The 24,382-nt window shown below is 38.2% G+C and overlaps 1 protein-coding gene and 1 long non-coding RNA gene across 5 annotated transcripts in view; one reads left to right on the plus strand and one right to left on the minus strand.

Annotated features, from left to right (window-relative positions):
- foxp2 (forkhead box P2) overlaps positions 1-24,382 on the plus strand; it is a 107,826-nt gene that overhangs the window by 13,947 nt on the left and 69,497 nt on the right. The window lies entirely within an intron of this gene.
- Positions 21,568-24,368, minus strand: LOC143742259 (uncharacterized). Its single transcript, XR_013205407.1, has 3 exons — positions 24,111-24,368; positions 22,921-23,142; positions 21,568-22,228 (listed from the first exon to the last, which is right to left on the minus strand). It is a non-coding gene; the product is annotated as an uncharacterized LOC143742259 (long non-coding RNA).

The raw sequence follows: 24,382 nt of genomic DNA on the forward strand, positions 1-24,382 counted from the left end.
GGTTTTGCTCTTAAAAACACAGAACGCATATAGTACTGCAGTTACAATCGAAACTGCAGTGGCGTAGTGCTGATGAATGGAAAAGAACGCAGGGTCTCGAGCGCAAGACGCGGCGCATCGATCAGATGTTCGTCTAGCGCATGTTTACATAGAAACAGTTAAAAGCAGTGGAACTTACTGTAATCCTATCCGACAGAGCTTTATGATTGGCCCAAAGCAAACTTTTTATGTCAGCGCATTGTGAACTCGTACGTGTTCGTACTGGTAATTTTCATTCTTTGTGCATCATGCCGGTAACTTACTGTTAATGTTGCAACATCTCTTACCTGGAAATTTATTTCACAGTATTTTTGAAAAGGCCCTCATCACACATGATCTTATAACGGTAATTTAGCAGTAAAGACTGTATGTGTGAAAGGGGCTGTTGTTAATCAAGCTTTTAAGTTTTATATAAGTGAAATTAGTTTTGTTTAGACTTTATTTTTACTTTTTTCTCGTCCCATTTCTCGACCCATTCGACGCAGCTTTTCCATTTGTTTAATCCATAATATTTCTATCTGCTGCTTTCTCCAGACCTATTTTCATCATTTAATTCCTTCTTTCTTTCATTCATAGCTTCGCTCTCTGTTATTAGACTACTTTCTCCCTCTGTCTCACCTGTCTGCGGCATGTTGCACCACACACACACACACACACACACACACAGATCTGGATGCAGACTGACAGTGCTGGCAGAGCACTGATTGAAACTCATGTCTCAAAGTTGCTAATGCTCACTGAACCATTTTATTGAAGATAAAGTAAATAAAATAGGTTTCTTTATGAGAATTCACTGAAATAGACCAGAATGATCTAGAAAACACACTTGCACACACGCTTCTCTGATTGGTTCATAGATTCCAGGCGAATGGCTGGGATGAGCTGTTTTCTAGATGTATGGGAGAGCTAGGAATTTCACAAGTTCAATGTTTTTTGAGAGGGCTGAGAGAAAGCAAACGGCTCAATTTAAATCCGTTTTTAAGGAATGACTTTCATAAGTTCTTCAGGTATAGCACAGAGCTTAGTCATTGCTGTCAGGTGATGTAATCTAGTTTTTTTTGTTTACTTAGTTTTAAGTTGTTTTAGTGCTACACAAGTCATTGCATGAAAGGCACAGAGACATTTGATATTTTTGGCTGTCCACAGAAGGATCTTCACCACATACTGCTGTTTTATACTGTACTATAGCGTATAAAAATGACCCTGTTTACCTTTTTAAGGTATTGAATTTGGTATGACACTCCCACTTTTCATAATCCAATCACTTGCCGATATACTGCATAACATAAAGTAAAGAAATACATCACATTGCGTAAGAAAAAATATCGTGAAAGCTGTTACATGTTGACTTCAAAGACATGACTTTAAAAATGTACTCTTTACTTTAATAAATGTTAATTATAATAAATATGATAATATTTGAAAAGTCTGTTAATCAGTCTCAAAATTAAATATCTTTCTTTAAAAAAAATAAAATCTACCATCTTAGCCTACATTCTTTACGGTCCAATCAAATCCAGATGAGTTAAAAAAAAAAAGTCCTGTTCAGAATTGTTACTCGACAATACATCACAATGCAGAAGATATGTCTGTTGCAAATGCCGTTTCGATTCTTTTAAATCTTTAACTGTACAGAGTTTAATTCTGAATTGGATTAGAAAACGAGAAGACATCCTAACAGCGGTTTGTATTTAACAGAAATCACAGGTTTTGTCTTGGACCCAATCCAAAGAGGTTTGTCAGTCTATTGGCTGCATCTTGATCTGAATGAACAGCAGGTTTAAACACTGAAGCCGAACAAAACAGGTCACATTCAATAAGATCCTTGTTCCTATTGAACCAAGTGAAGAATCATCCACGTTCTCTATACATTTACATTTGTCCAAATTTCTATAAAAACCCCTCTGAGCACAGCATTCTTTCTCAGAAGATAAAGCCAGCGTCAGAATGTGATTCCCTTTGGCTTAGAGGAGGTATAGGTGTCACCCTAATACATTAGCATTGTCCTCCGTTATAAATATTCTGCCAGGCCTTCCTCAGTCGGCTGCCTCTGAATGCTGCCACTCGCCGCGTGCATTGTGGAGAGCGCCGGGCCGTTCTGAATCCACTCTCTGTCTTTTATCAAACATCCCAAAGCTTTGATAGTTTCCTCATTTATTTAGTGAATAGTTGGAGAGGAAGAAAGAAGAAGAGAATGAAAGAATAGAGTTTTTACATTATGTAAATGGTGGAGGGGGGAGTTTGTCTCTAATCTCTCGCACGCTCATCACGGCAGACGTTTGCATTTCGTGATACTGCCCTCCTGGAAACCATTGTTGGGATTTCTAGCCCCTTTCCTGCCCGGCTCAATGCCTTTTAGAGGATTTTAATACACGCGCCTTTCCTCGCAACAGCGTTTACAAGCCACCATTCAATAAAACCTCAAGTACCTCAATGTTTCCTTTGACTGGTCTCAGGAAAAAGCATGAAGTATTATAAATGATACAAGAACATGAGAGCGGTAATGAGTGTGTCTGTGTGTGCTTGCATTGTATAATGCACTAATGCACTCCAAAATTCACGTTTTACTGGGTAGTGGATGAATTCAGAAAGTTTACCACCCGTTATCCACTGGCTGTGAAACTGTATTTTGCATTAATGTTTATATAAAATAAGAAACTTGGCATTTTCTTTCATCATCATATGCTGCCTGTCAAATAAACATGAAGAGGCATCACGATTTTATTTCTCATGTCTTCATTTATGGTGGCTCAATGCGAGAAATATGTCACTACGTTAAGTATTGGCGAAACAAAAACCATCAGGCGTCTTAGATAAACTTAATTCGTGACAAGTACAGATTTTGTTTTTAATGCATGCTTTGTCTTTTATTCAATACAATCACATCACTGATTATACGTCCTCCTGGGAAGTTTGTATTTATGAGTTGGGAAGTCGTAATCAAAATGTCAGGTAGAGCTGCCCGATTCTGGATACATCAAGTGTCCCGCACAAGTGCTGAAAAGTGTCTCGATCGCCCCCCCGGTGGCTGGTCCCGGTATAGGTTGTAAAGCACCACCTCCCCATAAAGTCTAATGGACGCGATGGAAACTAAAAAATCAAATTACACTTCAAATACTTTTTTTTCACAGATGTTTTTTGTCGTTTTATGTAGTTCTTATCACGCTGATTTAAGTTTAAGTGTTTGGTTTTATTTAAATAAGTTTGGTCTTATTTAGTTATTTGATGCTATAAAACGGGAATGCGACATCAGGATTGACAGCTGTGATTGACAGCTTCTCGAAATGAAGTAGTCACTGAGACACCAACAGACTTTTTTGGGGATTTTCGGGAGGAGATTGGAGCTTCAACTTTAATTTCTACATGTCCATAACTGTTTATTTCACACCATTTCTGCGGGAGTGAGGGCGGGACCTTGATATCGCAGCTTTACTTCCTGCTCACTACTGCGCAGAAGCAGGTCCCAAATCTGCGCTAGATGTCAGCGCCATATTAGGGACTTTGGCGGCTTCAGTTTTCAGCAAATGGAAGAGAGTGAAGGGGCGTATTTTACATATTTTATGTTACAGTCTATGGGATAAATAGGAATCATGATTCTGTATAGACAACTAAACAAAATAACATGTAATTTAATAGAGTTTCTAATAAAATTTTAATTGCTGCATTCTATTTAAAATGTTTAATAATCTGAATGAATTATTTTAAAAAAATCAGTTTAATGATAATTGATTCAATGACTCACTTAAAAACACTTTATTTGTTTTATTTACTGGGTGAATCAGCATTTTTTTGAACAAATCAATTGAATGAATGATTCAATAACAAATACATTTTACCAGTCACTTTTCGCCACCTGATGGCTTAATGATGTAATTGATACAATCGTTATTTGAAGCATCATGTTATTTTCAATAGGTTTTTAATTTACTCTATTTTGATCGCTTCCGTGGACTAAATCAGTGTTTATATCAAAGCTATAAGCTTTTATCCCAGTACTTCTGTGATATGGATATTTGTTACACAGAAATAATATTAATACAGTGTGGATGAAAGGACTGTTTGTAAAGCTGTTTCATACCTATACATGACAACTGCTCTCTCAAAAACATCTTTGAAAAAAAAGTATTTGAAGTGTAATTTGATTGATTTTGTGAATCAATCACACAGGAGAATCGTTGTCATTTAGGAATGAGATTGCGTGGGTGTTTGATTTGAGATCGCAATCTTTTAACGATTAATCGTGCAGTTATAATGGCAGGCGTGTTCAAGTAACTTTGGTCGGGGCAAGATGGCGATGAACATTTTCAAAAAAAAAAAATCTAACAGTCTAATTTTTTTAGCTCTACTTCTACAAAATGATGAAGATTTTGTATCAGGTGTGTTTTTGTGGTTTTTTGGTGTTCATGTTTGTTCAACACACAAATACACTGTAAAAAAATCACCCTAATTCAACTTAAAACCTCAACATCAACAAGTCATGACATGGATTTTTTTGTTTGTTATTATATTATTGTTCCTTGAGGTTAACTTATAATGTCAATAATGTTTTTTTGCACACAAAAAACAAATATATATGCAGAAAAATTCTTGACCCTCTGTCTTAAATGATCTGTTTTTAAGTGGTGTCTCCTTTAAGACGTGTAGGTAAACGGCAACTGTAACGATTGGCTAACAGTTGCATAGGAAACTGTATCAACGCTCACTACTATTGCATGTGTGTAAATGTTTTGAAATTATCATTCATGTGAAACCTTCATTTACAGACAAAGCATTATGAAATCGTTTACTTACGGTTTGCGATACAGCTGCTGCCGGATTCAATACAGTTTGCCGCTTCAACTTTTCTTTGCAATCTCTCGTTTACAAAACAGTCTGCAGTCAAATGCTCTGAACAAACATATAATCCTCCCAAGCGATCTGGGACACCATTAAAAATAATGGACACAATACGACGCTCACATCCATTGTAGGCAAGTGTCAGCCGTTAAGCGACTTTGAAAATGTAATTATTTTGATGAGTTAATGAAAAAACTTAAATGTTTTTTTTTTTTTTTTAAATAACAGTGAACAATCTTTCTGACATTGAACACATCATTAAATCAAGACTTTCATTCTTACAGTTTGATTAAAACCATATAATGTTGCATTTTCTTTGAAGTTGTCAGCCAAATGGCATGCAAATCCAACTTCAGTTGTGTTTGGCACTTAGGAAGTGTTAATTTTGGACCCTGCATGTACAAACACACTGTACGTACGCAGGACCGCCCATCATGCTCGACAACAAACTGACAGCTCTAATGCAGGGTAATTATTACCTTTAAGTAGGGATAAGAAAGGATTTGTTGACAGCAAATTGGCTTTTAGCATGCGTCTTGTGCACCTGCGTGTTGATCAGAGACCGTGATACACAGAGGTCTTTGTGCCAGGAACACTCTCACAACATATACACACACACTTACGAGTTTGTGCATATATTTGCTGTTTCTCTCTCTTTATGAAACCACGCATGTCAACTAATGAGCTTCCAAAATATATAATTTACCCACTTCACCATGAGAACGAGGTGTTTGTGTGGCTTTTTTCCCTCCTCAAATTGTTTCCTTTCATTGCCTTGACAGCATAGAGGATTAGCAGCATAACTGCTAACAACCATCAACGTGTTTTCACCGTTGTGTCACATAGCATGTTTTTTCCCCTTCCCTTTCCCTCCCTTGATTCACACTGCAACTAAAAATGAAAAACAAAACAATCGATTCAACCTCCGGTGGCCCTTTCCAACATACAGTGAGTTAAATGTTTTGTAAGACGTTTAATTACCGGATGGTATAATCATTATTCATCTCATGATTAGTGGTATAATATTAAGTGAATCTCCTGCCTTGAGTTCTGTGTTTCATTAGATCAATAGATTTAGAGCTGGAATAATTGAACAAAATATCCCTCTGATGTTTTTTTAGCAGACCAATCTCTCATTTATTTATATAATTAGCTTTCATATACCCTTAATTAAATGCACATTTAATCGTACAGCATACTGCAGACTACGCTACACACTTTATATTGCATGCAATATTTAATATAGTGTTTAAGGACAGAGTATGCAATAAATAAATATTTAATACAGCATTTCAAAGCAAATTTTTCAGTGTGAACCACACAGTCAACTATTTAATGCTGTTAAATCTGAAAAACACCATTGAAAGTGTTCAAAGTTTATTTTACTTTGGTGATCTAGTGTATTTATGAGATAATACTTTTTTCTTTAAAAAAAAAGGGGGAATTAATTGGATTATGAATTGTTTTTATGTAGTTTAATTGAGAGCTTCATGTCATCCTCAAAGAAAAGTTGTTTCAGAGGTGGAGCAGGTTTAACATTTTGACCAAAGATTATACAAATTGAATATCTTCTTCATAAATAATAATAATAACAATGTATGCACAATGAGACCAAGAATGTCCATTAAGAAAGTAAAAATGGTCAATTGTATTGCATACTAACCCTATCTTTGGTGGTTTCATGCTAGTTCACACACACAAAGCAACTCTGTAGTGTATGTTACGAGGTTTAAATGATGGCAAATCCCTGTTGTCTGCATTACAAAGCTTTTTTTTCATACAATAAATGCAATCCAAATGCTTTTCATTAGATGTTTCCATGTCGTGCTTTTTGGATATGATCAGTAGTAAATAGCAGTGTGGCGTGCTTGTCAAACGTGTTCAAGACTAAAACTATCCGCTTATTTTGCACAGCAGAGCTACAGATTAGGTTACGACAGGTGAGTTTTGTTCAGGTTTTTCTGATGTAAGTCTCCACAGACTTTCTGAACCGCTGCTTGGAAGGGTCTTACCGTTATTCACTCTGATGTGTTTTGCCCACTGCTCCGCCGAGACGTTTCTCTGTCTTTAGTCACCACAAAGAAGAAATGACGGATTACAGGCTTTTGCCAGAGTACATATCAGTCTGTGGGCTTCCTTGGGTCAGGATAGTGCAATCCCAGCACTTGAGGAATGCCCAGACACATCACTGGATGGCACTGTTTCCATTTTTTGCTCTCCTGAACCCCCTCAGCTGGATCAACAGGGTTTGTTTTAAGCAGGCTGAGAGCACTTGAAAAAGCAGGAGTTTTAAGAGAGCCGAGGGCTTCTCAAAACTCTGTCCCATCGTGGCAAGCAAAGATCCTAGATCCTAGTCTCCTCTGCCTGGAGTGGGTGGTAAAAACTGAGGCCCAAAGTGAGAGATAGGAAACTATAGTGATGCTTCCCTCAAAGAATCCAGGGCTAAATTTTTAATTTAACAGGATAATGCTGTCTAGTTGGTCTGATTATTTTATTTAAATGTGCATATTTAAGAGGATATCATTTTTTTAGTAGGATCATACCCTAGTGAAAAATAAATGTACTAAAATGTATTTGAAATACATTTATTTTATGCTAAGTATACAACAAATACATTATGTACTTTTTATAAATACCCTGCAATTGTACTGCTGGTATAGGCCTAATAAAATTGATATAAGTTAAGTCTACTAATTGTAAGAACTAATTATGTACTTAATGCACTTTAGTTATCTGGAAATAGTACTGAGGTCCAACTAAAGATATACTTAAGTAGATGTGATTATGATAAAGTGGAACTATTGCTAGTATACTTAAGGTACAATTTAAATATCTTGCATTTAAAGACTGATATTATACAGAGATCATACTATCCTTACTAATAGTGATATTTAAACACATTTTAGGGCTAATATTAAGAAATGTGCATTGTGCAATAAAGAAGTACTCCAAATAAAGTTGAATTATCATATTCATAAAGGTAAGTCTTAAGCGGTATGCCAGTAAATATGTTAATTGATTTGTAGTATACTTAATATGAAATAAATGTTTAAATACATTTTGGTATAAAAACTAATTTTCACTATATTTAAGTTGAAGTAGTTTGAAAAGAGAGGAAAATTTGATTTGTCCTGCAGTGTGACATTTTTATCATTATGCATGCAGCTTTTATGAGCTCATATTAATTAATAGACTGCTTTAAATATCTGTGCATTTAAAAATCATTTATCAATGAGCTAGTGACTAGTTATGGTACACGTTCCCTTATGTATTCATATGACTTTTAAAATGACTTAAAATAAAATCTTAATTTTGCTGGAAAAAACATCTTATGCATCATGATTTGTTTTCGTTTTATTTTAAAGCAAGATTTGAATTATTTTTGTATTTCCAGCATTCATCCCTTCGCACATTTTTACAACAGGAATTTCGTGGTTATTCATCCGTTTAAATTAATTAAATTAGATTCCTCTGATGCTGCCAGGCGTTCAGATGATAATTGCATCAACACGCCGAAACATAATAGCACTCTGAGTGTTTCCAGTGCAGTTCATTTCAATCTAAATCTAGAGCTCCTCTGGCAAGACCGTCAGAAGACCCCCTCATCTTCATTTGGAACATCTCCTCCAACTTAACAATTTATCAGGGGCCAACTTGTAAAACTGCGGTCGGAGACGTTTTGTTAATGAACCGTTTACAGAATCCTCGTAGCCAAATGGTAGGGCTGATATTTGACATGCTCCAGCTGTGAATTCCCTCCGAGGAGGGCCGCTGCAGATCAGCCTCACGATTTCTAGACAAAAGATAGCTCTGCGGAATGGACGTTTTGAGTCTGCCATGCAGTCGCACCTTCGTAAATAAAGGTGGGAGTGTAATTGAGTGATGTGCGGTGGGGGAACGGCGAGAGATTGAAGGCTGTGTACTGGTAAATAGATAATCACACAAAAGTAAATGGGGTTTTCAAACCTCAATCTACTCCGCCAGCGTGAGCTCGTTTGCATGTTAATCACCGCAGCGATTTCCCGCATCATGAAGAAGTCCGCGCTCTTTCATAACCAGCTTTTAATTGCATTTAAAATGTCACAGAGGTGAAACACATGTAATTTAGCCATAACTGTGTCCAAATTAATGGCCTCTACTCAGGCGTTCCATTCAGTGGACTCAAATGAGTCTGTCACCTTTTGTATTTTGATCCCCCCCCCCCCAACCCACTTAGATTTTTATTTATTTGAAATGCATTAGACAGCTTCTGAATATATCTCAGCGAAGCTGTGCGTGTCTTTTTCGGAGTGCGTGTTAATTTATGAAAAGCACCATTATTTCCAGGTTATTTCTCCTGAATCGCATGGACGTTAACGGGAGAAGACGGATAAGATTAAACGAGGGTGAAAAAGTCAAAGGTTTAGATTTTAAAGAAGCCCAAAAATTTTTATTTTCCTTCATCACCAGGTGTTCTAGCACATATAAATTACTGAGATGATGTTTCCATAACAGGGCGGAGGGCACTCCGGAGAGCCAAACCTGCAAAACAGACCTATTTAATTTTTCATTGAGGAGGACCATCAGGAGCAATAAGCCAATATTCTCCTTCCCTTTTCCAGAATCTTTCTCCTGCCTTGCATCTTTCCAAACCCTAGCCTTTACACTTTTTCCAGAAAAAAAAGGCGGTTCTGCCGAGACCTACATGAAAGAAGAGAACTGTTGAAATGTTAATTTTACCATCTGCTGTCGAGGCCTGCTACCTTTGTGCGAGCGAGCTTGTGTGTGTGTGTGTGTGTGTGTGTGTGTGTGTGTGTGTGTGTGTGTGTGTGTGTGTGTGTGTGTGTGTGTGTGTGTGTGTGTGTGTGTGTGTGTCAGTGTGTGTGTGTGTGTCAGTGTGTGTGTCAGTGTGTGTGTGTGTGAGTGCGCGCGCTCACTCTCTCTCTCTCCCCGTCTTATATTCCCAGTGGTTCTGTTCTGTTTTATGAATGTGCTGGTATTTTGGTTGTTTGAAGTTTTTGGGATCCGGGAGTTTGAAAGTCAGACTCAGAAAAACAGAATGCCACAAGACGCAATGAGTGACAAACCGATTATCCTGCCCTCGTAGTCCTGATAGCGCTCGTCCCCTCTGCCTGTTTAAGCGGTTAGTGGCTCGCCCGCCCCGGTTTGGGTTAGCCTCAGCATCACAAGCTCTTCATGTACCAGTAGCATTTTTGCTGTGCAGACATTGATTGAGGTGTGGTGTTTTTTTAAAGTCCCCTATGAAATTATCATATATTTATTATTCATTCATATTTGCAGTCTCTTCCAGGGAAATCATGCAGCACTGCAGTGGTTTTTATCCAATCAAAAGCTCTCTAGAATGTATATATAAATACTATAAAAAAACATATATATATACATACATGCATACATAAAAAAAGGCTATGGAATTCATTTAATTCACGGGGAGAGGGACATCATTATTCTAGAGAGAATTTGATTGGACAAAAAACAACTGTGCAGAATGAGTCATCAATATTTTTTTCTCTGTTTTCCTGGAAAAGAAAATAGACTAGAGCCATTAAAGTTGTCTCAGCTATGAATAAAAATAAATGATAGAACTCACATTTTCTCATCTTATTTGTCTTATCTTATTTCAGTGTAAAGCTGTTTGTTGTTAGGATGACAAAAAGTTTGTATAGGCTGCTCTACATCAGCGGTCTACAACAGCGCTTGTCAATGTCAAAAGGATCGAGATGGCCAATTAAATCAAAGAAGGCGGGGCTTACTGTCACTGTCACAACACAACGAGAGTTCGTGGAAAGATGTAAGTGTAGATGAAAGAATTAGACAACTGTTTTATGATAGAAATGTTCAGCGACCGACAGTAATAGACTATTTAGTGATGCAAACTATTCAACAATTTCTAAAGTTTCATGGTTTTGAATTGAAAATATGCTATCATGATTCATGTAATTCATAAATGAAAGATTTGCGTTTTGACATATAAGACTTACAAATAAGAGTGAATGTGTGCACTTTGTTTTAATAAAATATTACTTTCAAATTTAAATTGATTACTTCATAATTAGACATAGAACAACTTATGTCGGCTGGTGCTTTTCAAGGTGTCTTTATCTCCCTCACTGCATTATGATTTTGCGAATGTAACTATGTAGAGTTGGTCCACCCCTTTTGGACAAAAAATAAATAAAGAAAAGCGCCAACCGAAACTCGAATCAGAATGATTTTTTTCTTATCACGGGACGAAGCTGACACTTTTTAAACAACATTTTATCAGGTCCGCCGCTGGGGTCCCTGCCAAATGGACAGATTCCATTGTGAGATTTGATAGTTAGCAATTAAGCTGAGACATCCTGAAATGCGACTGTGTGCAGAGAGTTGCAGAGCGTTTGCCTTGGCTGGGATGGGATTGTTTAGTCTGCTCTCTTTGTGAAGCAGCGCTGTTTCTGAGCAGCAGTTGACGGTTGTTTGTAAAGCGCGGGGGGAAAATGTGAGAGGCCACCGTTCCCTGCCATTTATTTATTTTTCCCTGTCCTTGGGACTGGAATCAGATTTTATTTTTTATTCCTGTTACTCTATTCTTTGGGAATTATTCTTTTTTTTTTTCCTGTATATGTGGCTGCTGAAACGTAGACTTTTCATGACCTCACTGCAGGCTGTGTTTCATTAATGACCAGCTCTGTGGTTTGGGTCGAGGAATAGTTTTCATATGACACCGTCTTGCATTAGTGCAGAGCAGCAGCTGCAGAGAGGCTGAACACAGCCAATTCTGTGGCTTTGAAAGGTGTGAAAAGTTCAAGTCCCCATTGCAAGAGCCTTGCATTTATAATTTGCATGTGTAAATTTCTCTTCGTTCATGGATGTTTGTGTGTGTGATCGGAACTGCCGAAGACGTGTACGCAGCTAGTCAGGTGACTTTGGACGTCAGCTCCTTCTAGTTTGCCAACATAAAGCCTGATTTATACTTTTGCATGGATCTTCCGCTGACTGCGCGCGCATCTTCCCAAACGGACGAGGCGTTTATACTTGACGCGCTTATCGTTGTACAACTCTTTGAAACTACAGGGGGCGGCTCAGGAGTAATTGTCCTCTAAACCAACAGGAATCAGACGATGTGTGTTTTAGTACACTTCACCAATACCACAAAAGAATCTTGTAAAACGAGTGCTAGCGGCAGCAAAAAATATTTTGCAGCAAAGTGTGGTCTAGCAACTCTCTGGCATTCGAGCTGGAAAAACCAAACTCTGGTCAGGCCAATCACATTGTGTATAGAGTTGGTGGGCGGGCTTAACATAATGACGGCAGAGTTGTGACGGTTCCCAGTGATTTCCATAGGTGATCTGCTACTTGAAAACAAAGAAGATGCTGCTGGCGAACAGCGGTCTTTCGAATCGGCTTTGGCCGCGACTCTGGATGACTTGGAGTTAAGAGAACGTCACTTAAGTCACTTTTAAAAAATGGAAGATGTGTTCGGAGTTTTGGCGACCGGATACGGCAAAAGTTTAATATAGGCCTATCAACTAGCTCCGCTGGTGGGAAAACGCATGGGACTCACTCAGCCACAGTCGTCCGTTGCTCTGGTTGGTTGTAGCGCTGTCCTATTGCGTGCAGAGGATATTTGAAAGACAACTGTTTATCCCGCCCCTCGGATTCAGGTATGCCAATTGTGAGTTCCCAGACCTAACATCTGGATAGGTCTGGCTTGCCAGGCTAGTAAAACCCAGTAAACCTTGAGATTATTACTTGTGACATTAGAACAAAATATATGGATACGAGAACATATATTATACATTGAAATTAACCGACGATCTTCACTAAACGAATTTCAATAAACATTTTCATTTAATTTTGTGAACATTTTTTATTAAACATGCACCTTTATTTTCATTAAAAGAGCTTATTTCTGCTATTGTTGGCTCATTTTGTAAATGTAAGCAGTTAATTTAGACACGCAAACTGCGTGCCGGTACAGACGTACATGCATGCTCGGCCAGATTCACTTCGAAGTCGTGCATCTTCGGAAGCGGAAACGCGCGGAAGATGCGTTTACAAAAAAATGCTGAAATGGGGTCGCATGCTCATAATGTTCACTTCCAGCAACGGCGTTATGGCGTAATTTTTGCCATGCGCACCCAAGCGAACCTAGGAAGCGTTGAGTGTAAATCAGCCTTAATGCATTGACGCTGCATTAAGTAATTAAAATACACTTGAGAGGTTCAGGTTCTCTCTGGCACATACATCAGTGGCAACCATCCACCCCAATATATTTATTTTTCTGGAGGAAATCATTTTTTAATTGACTGTGTGGCATTCAATACGAACCACTTCATAACACAATCCCGAACGTCTGTGTATGTCTGCACATTAGACTACTGGAGCCACCGTTCGCTACTTCTGCACAGTATTAAATGTCCTCTGGGGAAAATTTGCATCATGCATGTTTTTGTAGATATTTATTACTGTTGCAGCTTGCTTGCATGGAGGGATGGGTTGTTAGTCCAAGGGTGTAGTCTGAGCAGTAGGGGCCGAAACTTGTGAGCCTGAACAATAGTAGGATTAGCTAACAGTCCAGCTATGTGCAGTATTTGAAGTCGTGTCTGAGTTTGTTTGGGGAGGTGAATGTGCGTTTAGATGACCCGACGGCAGCTGTTGGGCACTTTTAAACTGTCAGAAAATCCTTCCATTTATTTACTCCCTTCCTGCCTTTCATCCAATAAAAGGTAGAGAGTCTTGTAAGTGTTAAATGTATGCTGTACTCCAAATTTGCGGCTCGATGTGTGAATTCAAATAGGTCATGGTTGTAACGTGCACACACAGTTTCCTCTAAGATTATACAGAATGTGTTGACCGTGTGTGTTTGTGTCTGTAATGCGTGGCTTAAAACACTCATTTTAAGAGTAGCACAGCAGTTAATCAATTAATTCATAAATAAATGTTCACTATCTGCTGAGAAATTAATTAAAGCACAGCAGAATGACATCAACATGTGTAAACATTGTAATTGCGTGTGAAATGCAATTTGATTGATCAACTCTTCTACAATGATATTCTACAATGAAAAGGAGAAGAGGGAAAAAATATTTAGTTGAAATCTGCTAAGGGATAATAATGGAATACAGTTTAAAAAAGTGATTTTTCATTATTGTTTACAACAGGATCGTTATTCTCATGGGTTTAAATAAAATATTTTTGTTATAAGAGTCATTTGCAACAGCTGAATATAGCATTTTTGACAAGCCAAACATTTTAGTCTCTGAGAATTAAAGCCAAAAAAATTACTTTATTACGTAAAAAAGTATAATAAACTGAGCAAAAAGCACGTCTCAAGCACTTTTTATAGTTACCCAAAAATCAAACATGGCTCACCTCTCACGCACGTTATCACGTCCATTAAATACGTTGGAGTATTAGAACTAAAAACATCAACATAACACATGATGGGAATCAATCACTTCACTGAATACTTGCCGGCTAGGAAATACTCGCTGAAGTTGAATCTGAATGATCAGGGAACTGAATTACTTCCTACTGGGTGCTAAAGAGAATAAACACCACTCCAACTGAAAAACTGGTAGCAGGAAGTTGTACGTTATATTTTGACTGATTTTTAAAATATATATATATATATGTATGTCTGTACAACTGTACTTTTGTTTTAATTTGTGACTTCGCATCTCATTTTATTTGGTTTATTTGAAAACACTTATTGAGGCTTGAAAAGCCCTTTTCCTGAGCTTTGACTACTGGTAAAATTTGTCTAAGCTTTTTACCGTACAGAGCAATTTGTACTTTGAATAGAAGTTGCCATTTAATACGTTTGTTGCACTTTTTTTGATTGGCCTGTATTTCAAAATCAAATTGGGACTGGTGCGTGTTTCATAGCAAATGCTTCCATTTTGAACTCTTATTACATTTCATTTATTTTTTCTTTCCTTATGCATAAACAATTATAATTTTGTTCTATTCCAGGAATTAATGGAAACCATTTGCATTCGTGCGAAAATTTGTACATGCAGTGCTGTTTTCAATGTCATCACAGGCTACTTTTTTGTGGCTAAAATGACAGAAGACGGCTGCTTTTAAGTACCGCACAAGCAAACTGATAAGTGAATCATTCCACTCTCTAAACCCTTTTTATTGGGACTTTAATAACCACTGTATTATAAATTATAATGTATTCCTCCGTTTGCTAATGCCCTTCAATATAGCCGCCTAAAACGTGGTCTGAAGTTACTGTGGCTACCTTTTCAAAGGCAAATCAATTACATGTTTTTGGTAATGCACCGTAATTCTGCCGTCAATGGACTGGCGAATGAATTGAAGCGATTCAGAGAGAAGTGGTTGTTCCTGTGATGTTTTTTGTTTGCACTCTGCACTATTGACTGCATCCAATCAAGAGCAAGTATTCATCCTCCATTCCCACCATAATGGAAACAGGTCGTCGGAGGCACCTGATTACGACCTCCAGTTATGCTCGGCTAATGGAATATGGAGTTCTCGCTCACCGTATGTTGTTAAAGCAATTCTGGCCAAAAGTTTTCCTCAAACTCGACGTTAAAAGAGTTTGCCATTTCTACCAAATTGCAGAGCGCAAGACTGAAGAAGGATATCGGTACGGAGATCTTCAGGAAGTAAAAATTGCCACTTGCATACTGTCTTTGACCGACCGCGCCAAAGCTTCACCACTCCACAGGAACATGTGCCGTTTAGGAAGATATAAAGGAGTGATTTTATTACCCGGTACATCTCTCCTCAGAAGCGATTTCATTTCTCTTTTCAGCCGCCACAGGAGTCTTTATTTGATCTCATATTCCTGAATTTAACTGCTTCAAACTGGCCGGCCTCAGTTTATTTTCATTTGGAAAACACATTTTCTGTTCAAGAGGACACGGGGGTAGTTGGGATTGGGGTGGGGGGCTGTCAGGGTCTGTGACGAATGTAAATGTCTTCTTTTAGTCACTTTTCACTATAGATTATTGGAGTCCATCTTTTCATTTTCTCCCACCTCTAGCAGATCCGACGTGTATCTGCCGTGCCTACAAACGAGACCATTGAATCTTAGTCTTTCACACTGAGTCGTTGTAGGGTTTCTGAACTATTCAAGGAGCCTGTCTGCTTGTTCACAGGTGGCTAATGTTCAATATGTGGGTATTTCTTCAACTTTGCAGACTCTCAATATAGTTTTTTTTTTCTTGAGCAACAAATGGCAATTAACTTAGCTTTTTGTGGTGAATGTATATATATATTTTTTTTATTTTTTTTAAATCCATCTCGTTTAGTTTAATTTAATTCATCCAGCATTTTATGTATCCCAAATGCACACAATTACACCCTAAACCCTAGAAAGTTGGCAGAACTAAAAAAAAAATGGGTATTCAGTTGCCTCATTTAAGTTAACAAACTCCATGATTAAGTTAGTAGAACTTAAAATTTTGATTTTGTACTACACAGACATGTTAATTGCTAATTAAATGTTGACTTAGCCAACTCATACAGTTTGATTGCATAAACATCAAATTGAGTCAAATATTTTACATTTAACTGCTAGCTAACAATATCATACTTGCATGTCTTAATATTGCAAAGAAACTATATCACTATACATTTGCATGCACGCAGCATGCCATAAACATATTCTAAATACGGAACCCCATACTATTTTTACTATATCTTTCTATGGCAGGAATAGTAAGAGTAGTTTGAGAGTATGCGGTTCAGCAATAATCTTAAAATGTTGTTGTCCATCGTCGACCTAACCAATTAATCAATATTTTTAGGTTAACCTATTAATCTTGTATAAAAACACACTTAAGTTTAACAGTATGCAGTCTAATGCAAAGCATGCTGGGAACTAGAACTCTGTGGCACTCATTTAGTTTAAGTTCAGCTTCACATAATCAGTTATTGAGTTCACTTAACTTTTTTCTATTAATTACAATGACTTTCAGTAGTATTTGAGTGAAATAAACTCTTTCATTTGGTTAATTTTGACTGGTTAATTTCGGGTTTACAGTGTAAATAAAATTTTCACACTTTTTGCATAATTTGACAGTTGCAGATTGATTGATTGAAAATGACACCAAGTACATAAGTATACGTTTTTTTTTTTTTTTACTTTATTAGTGGCAAAATTATTAATTGTGATGGAAATGATGCTAGTGATGCAGTCGTAATTTGACTGAAAAATAATATAAATATTTGTACTCAATGGATTGAATTGAATGGTTAATTTTTACTTTTTATTTTACAATTTGATGTGTTTTTTTTAAGTTTGGGTCTATGACATTGATAAAACAATAAAATGTTGCCTGCTTATGACAGTTTTAATGTGACCTTCATGAAACAAAGAAATCTGTTTTAATAAAGATCAAACTTTTGGCCATAAAACTGCTTATAGTTGAAGAAACAGCCATTTGTCTCAGATTTGGGGTTGGGAGTTGCGTTCTCAGGCTGTCTGATGCACCCAAACAACTTTTCACTGCTTCAGATTTTGTCATGTGTTGACACAGATGTTCAGGCGTGTGATCCAGCATGAGATGTTTTAAATATCAGTGGTGGGGTGAGACCGTCTAGTCCAAACAGGGCTGCCACCTCTCTAGAGTCAGATCATCTGGGACCGGGTGCCTTTATCAGGACTTTTGTGGCTCTGTCTGATTCTCCCGGAAGAAACACCTCTCTGACCTGTCTGATGACAGCACTATGAAGACATTCAGCAATTTCAGAGACAAAAAACCCTCCTCAGCCAAACCTGCCCCTCTTTCTCTCATATTTTTTATTTTTTTTATTTGGCTAGCCTCCATTCAGGGAATTACCTCCAGATGTAATTCCTATCCCCGCCCCCACTGAATTAGTGGCTAGTAAAAATTAGGTTTAAATTAGCTGTGGCATGGAGAACGGTTAAGTTTAAAATGTCCTTATAATGAGTTTATTATTCTTTGGTGGGATTCCATTTTCCTGAATTAATTCTCTCTCTCTCTCTCTTTTTATTTTTTAAGTAATTTTCTGTCTGATTGAATAGAATCAAACCTCTGGATTGGATGTAGCTCATGCTACTTTTTGGGTTCTGGTGTAATGTGAGAATAGCTAAGATATGTTCAACTTTCCTGCTGCTTTTTATCAATGTTTTTCTTTTTTACCCATCTTTTGTGATTTCATCAAATTTAAATGTTTGGTGTATGTGTGATTGTTTGAAATTGTACATTTCAAAGGTTGTGTTTTCCAAGAGGCTAGCAATAGCAAGCTAGCTTTGAAAGCATAAGATCCCACACCCTCCCTTCAGAGCGCCTCCAAAGCCACACATTTGGACTCAATTCAATGATTGGACGAACATTTTATGGTCCTACACTATCTTTCCACAGACGAAATACAGTATATACATATAAATACATTTAGACCACTAAACTTAGTGATTACTATCAGGATGCGAAAAGGCTTTCAACCAGCATAACAAAACAAAAAAACTACCCTGCCTTCAAGTAGCAAATTTAACAGACTAAGACCATTTATATTAAAATTAGGGTTAGTGATTTGAACAAACCTTTAACCCTAAGTATTAAACTTCAGTCTTCTTAAGCAGAAGTACGCAAAGTGTTGTGTTTCTAAGTAAATGCACTTGGGATGGTTTTTGGCCTATTGATTTGTGCTGCTAAGCAACATCTTAAAAACCACATAGCAACACCCTGGCAACAACGGAAATGGAAAATGAAGAAAGCTAGGCGTGATACTTTGTATTTTAGTAGTAAATTCTTAGCTAACTTGATGTATTTTAATTTGAAGAATAATGATTTACGCAGACAGAGCAAAGTTGTTGAGTGTTATAAAAATAGATGTTTTTTGTGGTCATTTTGATTATCGTGTTGTGTTAAATGTATTTGTGTAAAACCATTTATTAAACATATTGTTTTCGTTATTTTTTTGTTTGAGACAAAGATGTATTTTATCTTTCAGGTTGTTTAAGAGTCTTAAACAAAAGCAAAAATCAAAGTCATAACCGGTTTTAGAGGGATTGTTTGTTTATCTTTGTCTTGTTGACAAACATGTTTAATTTATTACCAAAACTGTTTTCTTCATTTTTCGTCACAATAATCTATGTTTTTAACCCTCTTTCTTTTTATCTTTCGAGTTGTTTAGAAGTCTAAGATTCAAAAATATGACTGTTTTTAGAGGGGGTTTTCTGTCATGATGATAAACACGAAATGTACAAAAGACCCAGTTTTCTTTATTTTGCGTGTCAATAATCAATGTCATTTTTTCTCCCGTCTTTAATCTTTTGAGTTGTTTAAGAGTCTAAAAAACCAAATGTATGATTGTTTTTAGATTTTTTTTTTTTGTCATGTTGACAAACGTGGTCATCGTTGAGTGCTTGTCATGTTGCCTTTCATCTTATTACAAGTTTGGCAGCTCCGAGCACATCAAATACCCATTACCTGCGTATCTCCAACAATGCCTCGCTAATACAAATTACAGCCTTTACAGTATGATAATATCTCTTGAGCGAGAGAGGAAGTCGGCTGCCATTCAGTTTGCTTTCATCTGCCGCCAACCTGCCGCATAACAGGTAAACTGCTGTGAGCTGCACTTGCTTGTATAAATTTACCCACACAGTCAAGTCTTTGATTTCATCAACTCATCTAATTCAAATGCGCTTTTGAAGGAGCCCACATTTTAAGGGTAGACACAGAAGAGCCAATTTAACCTGGAGTGTCTGTCTCGTTCTGCGGGGCTTTCTGTTTGAAGTGGCCGGTCAGCTTGAACTGTCTGACTTCTGTCATTTCGATCTCTTTTATTTCTCCACTGAAATGTATACTTCAATCCTCCCTACAGATGCGAGAGTGGAGCAGGTATCATTAAACGGAGAAAGCGAGAACATCGGCGAGTGTTCGCCTCGGCTGCTGGTGCTGTGCGTTGATGAGTGCGGACTGGTTTGTTTTCAATAGGAACTGAAGGCAGGGCCCTTTTCCTGGGGCCGCTCGCTGTGCATGTTGATATTGAATCGAGCAAACACTCTCTCTGGGATGTCCTGTCGGGCGTCCGGCCAGGGTCGCAAATGAAAGTCACATGTGAGGAATCCTGCACAGGGATCCTCTGAGCTGAAGCCGGCCCCCGCCTCGCTCCTGGCCCCTGAGCTTAATTAGCTTTTTAATGGAGGTGCCACCAAACGTAGCTTATTTACCGGCGCAGATAGCGGCTTATTTTGATGTGCGTTACGACTCTGAGCTCTTTGAGACTCGGGGTTGTTATTTTCAGAGTAATGCTGTGGATTAAACGCACATCTTATCTTGCGCTCTTGTGATTGTTGAGCTTTGCTGCATCCCCCTCCCTTGCCTACTGAAGTATATATGCAAATACATTTGGACACTATCATTATAGGCTACTTAATAGGACTTCATTAAGGTTCCGCGATGCAAGGCAAAAGGAGGTTGCCATGGATACAGCGGCGCTTAAGTACAGTATATTATAATGTTTAGCTGCCTGTTATATAATCATTGTGCTCTAATGGTCCATTTCTGGTCATATCGATCAGCGATGAAGAGCATCATTAAGATGAAGAGAGGCCCGTCTTATGAGTTTGCCATTAAACTCTCTTTTTTTAGGGGTATGGATAGATCAAGTCATGGTAATCGAACCGTGATTTTCTTGTCTTGAGAAATTAAAAGAAAAACCACAGATGCAACAATCTTGAGCTAAAAACTAGAATAAGCTTTTTTTGACCACACATTAAGGTGACGCAGTTACACGTTACTACATGTACTTACTATAGTAATAACAGTAAATTATGCATAATTACAAGTAATTATTTGAGAAAGTACAATGTAAGTACGTCACCTTAAAATAAAGTGTAACCAATAAATATTAGTGGATGATTTATTTCTGTTTTGTACATGCTAGGTGTCATATAGGTGTATTGTCAAATAGGGGTATATAATATGCCATATGTCATAATTAAATGATAAAAAAGATTGTAATTACATGAATGCTATATATTTATTATTATTATTGTTGGTCATGCTGTTTGTAGATTTTGACACAAGGGGAAACTAAAACTTCTGTTAGTTGACCAAGCAGGTGGTTATTGACTCATTAGGGACTGGTATTGTTGAATTTGAATTTGTTCTTTTTGTTTAAATCCGGTGCATGTATATTTTCTGTATACATGCAGACCCACAGCTGAGAGTTTATTAGGGCTGTTTACAAGCGTCAAGTGCGTTCCACAGGCTCAGTCATCAGCCCAATGGATCAGAGGCGGAGATGAGCTCAAGTGGATAACTCTCCAGCCAGAGAACAGCTTTAATGCTGCCGGCCTTTCTGTGAGGCCTGAAACACACATCAGACTCTCAGTGAGTGCACACTAGCTCAGCGTAATCTGCTGTTAGCTCAGTCTTTAGTGGTGGTCAACCGGTAGGAGTCTTTCATGGGCTGATGCTGATATCTAGAGAGCAGGGTGGCTGATATAATACCCATATACTGTGAGGTTTATAAGTTCACTTTGAAAATGAATTGAATTGAAAATCGAATCTAAGTTTTGCATTTTGAAAAAAAAAAAAAAAAAAAAATATATATATATATATATATATATATATAGGTCACTAATTAAATATGCAAATTTGTGACCGTGATCATGTGATTGTACAGACGGTCATATTTCAGGATTAATTTGGATCATCTCCATACGTGGACAAACATAATCAAGTATTATAGTGGAGTTCATGCATGTTATCTCGATTTATATAATTTGTACAAAAAAATATATTTCTAGTGATCCCAACTTTATATATAGTACAATTGAATGGCCACAAATTAGATTTGTGTACCTTATTTTACACAATATTTACTTTAAATTCACCAAAATTGTAAGATTTTAATGCAATTGACAATCCTGTCAGATTTTAAAACTGACACAAGGGGGAGGTAACACCTCTGTTAAACAACCAAGGGACATAATAGAGATGATAATGCTAACATATTCAATTATTATCTTATCAATTGCTAATATTTTGCATGCATGAGTTTCAGTTGTGATTTTGGTGTTGTAACTGGTGTGATTGTGAAATAAAAAACAGTGCTTAGATGCTCAGTGGTGTGATTTTTGTCACTATGAACAGGCCCAGTAGTGTCATTTGCTCCAAAAAGCCCTGGTGTGCTCTTGACACTTTCCCTAGTCTCGGGGCAGGACGTTTTGTGTCTGCTTTAATTGAAAATTAATAGTTAGAGGGGTTGCTATGGAAATGATGCCAGCACTCAGAGACACCAACTCTGCCAGCGCTGCCGTCACACGAGTCCATCCCCCCTCAACCGACACTTTCTTCTGCATGCGCTCGAGAGACGCTGCTGGAATTGTTTGTCCTCATTGACCTTGCAGTCCAAAGCCCTGTGAAATGAGGAGGGGAGTAAAGAGAGAGAGAGAGTCAAGTGAGAGACAGACAGAATAAAACCTGATAGGAGCGAGAACTGAGAACGGCTATCAAGCGCTAAAAGCTAAATCGGCCTGTTTGTCTCTCGAAGTGAAGGTTAGGGCTCGATGTAGCCCTTAGGGATTGAGACGAAATATAAATATGATGCATTAGACGTGATTCATGTGGTGACGCCAAGATCTGGAGGCCTTCCATGCCTACCAGAGAAACCTTTTACACTTCCTCATTGAGCGTTTGCCCTGGTCTGGAGTGGCGCAGGCCTAGAAACCTTTTGGCTCGAGCTCAATAGTTTCTAATGATATCATATAGTTAAAATATGTTCCAGTAGAGCTGCTAGATAATGTGCTACTTGGAGCTTGTTATATCATGCTCAGAGCGGGGATTTCAGGTCGTCTTACAGCTAGTTTTTTTTTTTAAACTAAATAAATTTGTCATGCTTGGCTTGGGTGGATTGTTCACAACATAAAAATGATGGGTGTTTTTTTCGGTTTTTTAGACCTTCTACACTTGTATATGAGGTAATTGATTTTACTAGCAGCTTGAAATATGGAATTGTTTAGTCGTCCGTTTTCATATAAACCACGTGCAAAAAGCATCAACGTCAGTCTTTGGTATTTAAAATCTGCTCGTTCATGTCTCCCCCACTTACCAACAGCTGGTTCCTCGTTCGCGTTCCGGCGACGTCAACGCGAACGCTTCCCAACGACTCTCACTTTTCAATCTCCATGTGGCGATGGGAAGCCTGCAGCAGATGGACTCGATTTTGCATCTGCCGCGTGCAGACTGGCCTTTGTGCTCCTCTCCTGGGAGAGAGCGTGGCTCTCGTCTCTGTGAGCGGATTCCTGTCTGCGGGAACTGCTAGGAGAAACATCTGTGGCATGCGGGGTGAGAGAACGAGAAAAGGGGTTGACAAACACCATTAGTTCAGTCGTTGACACTACCACAGATACGAGAGCGAAACATTTTGTGCGTTTGACAACAGTCAGTAAATAGTGCAAATAATCACGATTAACATCTGTAAAGGCAAATTTGCAAACCTCCTAAAGTGGTTTCCAAGCTTCTTTTTTTTCTCCCTCCTCGCTCAAATATTTCCCTCGTAAGGACTTTTTTGGGGTTAGTTTGACCTAATAAGGAAAGTACGCCTCAGGCGTATTTATTTATTATTTCCACCACACTATCACTCAACTTGCTAAAGTATCCCTATCATCCATCTCGAAAGGAAAAAAAGGGAAACGCAGTGAAAAGAAGTGCCACCCCCCACACCTCCCCACCCTGACAATCAAACCGCTGATTTTTGTATACGATTAGTCCTCGGGTGCCAAAACAATCAGAGGTCTGCTTGATTTGTTTTAATTACAGGCGTAAGAATGCCACGGGTTTCTCGGACGTGATCGGGCAAGAGGCGCTTTGCAATGCTCACGTAAATACCGCTGTAAATAGTTCTCTAATGATGGCTTTGACAGTAAACGTCAGCTAGTTTTTTCTTTCTTTCGTTCTTCGTACCCCCCACTCCCCCCCCCCCTCCTGTTTTTTTTCTTGCTCTGATGCTGTTGCCTACCAGTGGCATCCTATTCCTCATATTTGATACAAGTTAATGCTTCAAGGCTTCTAAGAATATCTTCAAATGCCTCTACCTTCGGGGAGTGGGATTGTGTGTCGTTTCTCAAAAGGTAGGTTCACTTTTTTTCTGGCTGAGAGTGTTGTGGTTTTTACTTTAGAAAACGCTAAGCTCACTAGTTTGTTTGCAGACTTGTGTCGCTCCCCGTCTTTGAGAAGGTCACATGCTTGCTAATCTCATTCAAGCTAGAATTAATTTTTTAAAAAGGCAGGCACACGTACCTCCCGATTTTAGGGGCTCTGGACGTCCTCCACAGCTGGCCGCGTGTGTTAAATCCCCTCTCGGTTGGAGTCCGAATGCAGGAGAAAAAGAGGAGAAGGAGAGAAAGAAAGCGTGTGTGTGTGTGTGGTGAGCCGCGCGCTCAAATGAGAGCAGCGAGAGGCGTCTGGCGGAGAGCGATCCGAGTCCCCGGCTCCGCGCGCAGGCTGTGAGGGAGCGCTCAGATGCTGGTGCGCATGGTCACACACACACACACACACACACACACACTCTC

Source organism: Siphateles boraxobius, unplaced genomic scaffold, assembly GCF_051911475.1.
Source record: "Siphateles boraxobius isolate OS27281-9 unplaced genomic scaffold, OSU_SipBor_1 19, whole genome shotgun sequence".
Lineage (NCBI taxonomy): Eukaryota > Metazoa > Chordata > Actinopteri > Cypriniformes > Leuciscidae > Siphateles > Siphateles boraxobius.